We start from the raw sequence: 6,281 nt of genomic DNA, 5'->3' as shown, positions 1-6,281 counted from the left end.
ATTCACAATAGCCAAGACATGGAAGCAACCTAAGTGTCCATCAACAGATTAATGATAAAGAAAATGTTGTATATAAATATATATATATATATATATATATATTAGACTATTACTCAGCCATTAAAAAAGAATTAATGCCATTTGCAGCAACATGGATGGACTTAGAGATTATCATACTAAGTGAAGTAAGTTAGACAGAGAAAGACAAATACCTTATGATATCTCTTATATGTGGAATCTAAAAACATGATACAAATGAACTTATTTACAAAACAGGAATAGACTCACCAACATAGAAAACAAACTTATGGTTACCAAAGGGAAAGGGTGGGGGAGAGATAAATTGGAATTTGGGATTAAAAGATACACACTACTGGGGCTTCCCTGGTGGCACAGTGGTTGAGAGCCCACCTGCCCATGCAGGGGACACAGGTTTGTGCCCTGGTCCAGGAGGATCCCACATGCCGTGGAGCGGCTGGGCCCGTGAGCCATGGCCGCTGAGCCTGCGTGTCCGCAGCCTGTGCTCCGCAACGGGAGAGGCCACAACAGTGAGAGTCCCGCGTACCATAAAAAAAAAAAAAAAAAAAAAAAAGATACACACTACTATATATAAAATAGATTAACAACAAGGACCTATTGGATAGCACAGGGAACTACATTCAACATCTTGTAATAACCTGTAATGGAAAGTAATCTGAAAAAGAATATATATATATATATATATATACACATATATATAACTAAATCACTTTGCTGTACACCTGAAACATTGTAAATCAACTATACTTCAATAAAAAATAAATAAAATAAACAAATAGAATAACAATGACAAATTCCAATTTCAGACAACTCTTCTGTGACTTGCCACAAACCTGAGTGGGTAAGTGTAGAAAGAGATTTCAACCTCCCACTAGATGGTAAACAGTTAAAAGGTAAGAATTTTTTCTTAATTATCTTTGACTCTCTAGTACTTTTCACCATACTTGCCACATGGCACATATTTAATAAATGTCAAATGGATGGGTAGATAGTTGCACAGATAAATTTGAACTTGAAATTAGCCATCAACTAAAACCAAAAGCCTCTTGCTTCATTTTCCAATTAGCAAATGGCAGACCTAAGATTTGAGAGCAGCAGTTCAGCCTTACACTAAAAGCTACCATCCCAACCACCTGCCCTAGGGACCCCTCCTACTGAGGGTGGCCATTCTAAATTTCACAGAAGCAGCCTTTCTGACTCTCTGAATTAGCACAACTGATTCAAGAGGAGACTTTTTTTTTCAGATGCTCAGGCAAAAGTTTTTGCCCTCAAATAATGACCCAATAAATACTTTCCTTCATGTGTTGATTTGTTTCTTCAATCATTCAACACATATTTATTGAGTGTTTACAATGTGCCACGAATTTCCCTTAGTAATGAGAACCCAGTGAGAAAGACAAAATGATGTCCCAACCACTATGCTAGTGATAAGTACTGGGAAGATAAAGAAAGAAGGAAGTCTTGATATTGGTGATAGATCCTTCCCCAGTGTTAATAGAGATGTGAATTAGGACATAGCCCTGAAGGTTTGGAGCATAGATCAAAATCTTGAAGAGTTTATGAGTAAACCTCAGCATCCCTTGGTAAAGTAACCCAGTTTGGTGGTGAAGGGAGAGAACCTTCATATAGTAAGGGGCAAAACTCATGTCTCCTTTCCCCCAACTATTATTCCCAGAATTCACTTGGCTTTTTGAGGATTTAGCACCTCTACTGATACCATCATACTGGCTCCAGAAATTATTCTTCTTCTCCTTACCCTTCCATCCCAAGCATGGATATAAGCCCTTTCTGTAATTCCCCTCAGCACAGATGAGACCATGTTGGAACAATTACCAGATTTTACTGAAGTCTCAGAGAAAAGGGGGAGGAATTATAAGTTATTAAAAGATAGCAACTAGACATGATGACACTTAAGACCAACAGGCCACCCTCATGAGGTTGGCCAGATTCCTATAGGATTGCTTCCCTGTCTAGCTCTGGATAGACAGCATATGGCAGTGTCCAAATTTCCCTACTACCCCAGGAACTCCTCAAGTGTGTCAAAGCCCCTCAGAGTCCAAGCCCAAGAGAGCAGAAAGCTGCATGATGACAAGGGTCCCTTTTCCCTCTGCTCCAAATTCCATCCCTCACATTGTAAAAACACAGGCAGCTACCAATTTACAGATGGCTTTTACTCCAGAAATCTATTTGCTAGACAGTGTTTTGGAAACTCCCATGCATTTCCAAAATATCAACAGTGATTTAAAACAGAGGCAAGTCCCAGAAAGTTCTATGTATACCCTGGTCCATCGAAGGATGTAAGAAATACAGTTTCCCAAATGGCAGAAATCAGGAAGCGAGTATAGATGCTCCTAGGCACTCTCTATACCCAAATACCATCTGACCAATATAAGGACCCAAATCCCCTACCAGATTTCCAGCAATTCTGCATCACGAGACAAAGCATAATTGCCTCTATAGGGACCTGTAGCTACAGAGACAAGATATTTGTGACCTGGAATCAGTAGAGAGATCATTCCTAAATTGAGTCTAGCAAACTGCCTGTTTCCCAAGCATCTTTAGCATTTGGCGCATATGAAGGAAATGCAGTACAATCTGTGGCATCACAGGACATGAGAAAATAACAGATGGATGGATCAGTGCAGAGTAAAGCCAAATATAATATTGTTTTATCAAGAGATATTGTCAGTTGCTCCTCTATCTAGTGAGCCCAGCAAATCTCCTTGGATAAGGTCTTGTTTCAGTGAAGTGTCACTTGACCACCTCTTCTTGATTATGAAAACGTAAGACAAGGGGACACCCACTGCCCTGGGAAAGGGAGATATCACAGGATTTTCTGTGACATGACAGATGCTGCCCTTTCCAAGTGCCCCTTGCAGTGCTTGACATCAGCAAATAAATCTACAAAATGTCCTGGGGACAAAAGAGATTTATTTTTTATTTTATTTTTTTAACATCTTTATTGGAGTATAATTGCTTTACAATGGTGTGTTAGTTTCTACTTTATAACAAAGTGAATCAGCTCTACATATACATATATCCCCATATCTCCTCCTTCTTGTGTCTCCCTCCTACCGTCCCTATCCCACCCCGCTAGGTGGTCACAGAGCACCGAGCTGATCTCCCAGTGCTATGCGGATGCTTCTCACTAGCTATCTATTTTACATTTGTTAGTATATATAAGTCCATGCCACTCTCTCACTTCATCCCATCTTACCCTTCCCCCACCCCATGTCCTCAAGTCCATTCTCTACATCTGCATCTTTATTCCTGTCCTGCCCCGAGGTTCTTCAGAAACATTGTTTTTTTTTTTAGATTCCATATACCTTCACTCTGTATGACAGTCTCTAGGTCCATCCACTTCACTACAAATAACTCAATTTTGTTTCTTATTATGGCTGAATAATATTCCATTGTACCTAAATAGATATTTCTCCAAAGAAGATCTACAGATTGCCAACAAATACATGAAAGGATACTCAACATCACTAATCACTGGAGAAAAGCAAATCAAAACTACAATGAGGTATCACCTCACACCAGTCAGAATGGCCATCATCAAAAAATCTACAAACAATAAATGCTGGAGAGGGTGTGGAGAAAAGACAAAAGAGATTTAGATACCTCTTTCCTGCTGAATTTCGATAGCATTAAAACCTCTCTGATCAACTTGATGGTCCTAATTGAGTTGATTAGCCTGAAGGGATACTTAGCACCATGGGGTGGAATGCAACAGGAGTAGAGGGGGGTGTTGACTGGATTGGTGATGGGGGTTCCAATCAGAACTCAGAAGGCCAGGAGTGGTGGGAGCGAAGGGGGAAGGACGAGGAAGGGGTGTTTGCTGATTTAGACATAGCTGTGATTGAGGGTTAAAACCTCTCCAGAGGCTGGATAATATTGGTGTAAACCTATTGGGGAAACCAGTGTTCCTCAGCCTTAGTACTATTAAGATTTTGTGCCAGATCATTTTTCCACTGGGGAAGTGGGGGAGAGGGCTGTCCTGTGCAGCCATCCCTGGCCTCTACCCACTAGATGCCAGTAACATCTTCCCCCAAGTTGTGACAACCAAAAATACCCCCAAACTTTGCCAAATGTCCCCTGGGATGGCAAAGTCAACACTGATTGAGAAGCACTGTTATGAACAGAAGAAGGTAACCTTGAAAAATCAAATGTGAGGAATCTGGGTAGGGTGTTTGGACCATCAGACGCATCGATGCAGCCGAGGAAAAAAATGCTCAGACTTCCTGGGAGCCATTTCCCACAGTAACCAGCTAGCTAGATGCCTCTGTTCTCCCTCCTCTGGCATCTGGACATAGGACTACCGTTTGAATTGAGTAAGCCCCTCAAGATTTATGAACAACTCCAAGTGAAAATGGGGCTTCAAGGATGTCCTGTTACTAAAAGCAGGCATTTTCAAGCAACTAATTAGAAAATGAGAGTGTCATGAAGATAACTGTTACCCTAAGCTGATGACACAAGTCATACCAGTGAGATGCACTTAAGGGAAGTAGCTAGAGAGAATAGAATGTAAAAATTCTAGTAACTTTTCAATGAGAAAAATATGAGAATTCACTACTCATACTAGAGCAGCAGTTTTCTCTATGTAAACTCTTCTCCAGTCATTTCAAATTATGATATGAGTCTCTAAATAAAATGAATCCTACATCATTTTATTCTCAGTAGCTCATACAGCAATCTTAGGAGGTGAAAATGGTGTGAACTGAAGCAAACGAGAAGAAAGTGTTGCAATTCAAAACAGGTTGAAAATCATAGCCCTGAAGGAAGAAAATTAAATGCTTTAATATCTATAAAATAAAAATAGGCTACACAACCAATACATCTGAGTCAATAAGTGTTTCTCTCCATTTACTATAGGAACAGGAGGTTCAAATTTACTGGAGGTCAAGTTTTATTTCAGGAGATGTATATAATTCAATAAATTGGAAAATATAAATCAAATGTTGAAGAACACGGTTTTATAAAATTCATGATTCAAAGGTGATTCTTCAGCTTCCAAGTTGAGCCTTATTTTAGTGATGCGTTTTCCCTTGTGAAACATTTTTCTTTCATGGAGAATAAATCAGCTCCAATCAAAAATGTTGTAAAATTCCAAGAGCCGAGTAAGAATGACACATTCATCTAAAGTTGAAATTGTGTTCCACATGTCCAGGTGTAAAAAGCATATTTTAGCCATTTATTGATTTAATAATGCATCAGGGCTTCCCTGGTGGTACAGTGATTGAGAGTCCACCTGCCAATGCAGAGGACACGGGTTCAAGCCCTGGTCTGGGAGGATCCCACATGTCACGGAGCAACTAGGCCCATGTGTCACAACTACTGAGCCTGCACTCTAGAGCCTGTGAGCCACAACTACTGAGCCCACGTGCTGCAACTGCTGAAGCCCACATGCCTGGAGCCTGTACTCTGCAACAGGAGAGGCCACTGTGGTGAGAAGCCCGCACACCACAGCGAAGAGTGGCCCCTGCTCACCGCAGCTGGAGAGAGCCCACATACAGCAACAAAGACCCAAAGCAGCCATAAATAAATAAATAAATAAATAAATAAATAAATAAATAAATAGAGCACCATTGCAGCTTTTCTCTATGTGCTTTCCTATACAGCATAATACTTTCATCTCAGGTGCTTTAATTTTTCCATGTTTATTCTAGTGTTCTAACCTCCCAAAGAGGCTGCAAATGCATCATGTTTTAGTGACATTACCCTTGAAGTCATTGAATGCATTTGTCTATTTTTTTAGGTATACATTGTAAAAATTATGTGCCTTGGAGTCCCACATAAAAAAATAATGACTTTCTTTCATTTATCAATTCATTCATTCCTTAATCAAAGAAATGAAATTTAGTTATTTGTAATGAGGTGGATGGATCTAGAGACTGTCATACAGAGTGAAGTAAATCAGAAAGAGAAAAATGAATACCATATGCTAACACATATATATGGAATGTAAGGGGAAAAAAATGATTCTGAAGAACCTACGTGCAGAACAGGAATAAAAACGCAGACATAGAGAATGGACTTGAGGACACTGCGAAGGGGAAGTGTAAGCTGGGATGAAGTGAGAGAGTGGCATGGACATATATACACTACCAAATGTAAAATAGATAGCTAGTGGGAAGCAGCTGCTTAGCACAGGGAGATTAGCTCAGTGCTTTGTGTCCATCTAGATGGGTGGGAAAGGGAGGGTGGGAGGGAGAAGAAAGAGGGAGGAGATATGGGGATAT

This window comes from Kogia breviceps, chromosome 6 (genome assembly GCF_026419965.1).
Source record: "Kogia breviceps isolate mKogBre1 chromosome 6, mKogBre1 haplotype 1, whole genome shotgun sequence".
NCBI classification, from domain to species: domain Eukaryota; kingdom Metazoa; phylum Chordata; class Mammalia; order Artiodactyla; family Physeteridae; genus Kogia; species Kogia breviceps.
This window is presented reverse-complemented; position numbering follows the sequence as displayed.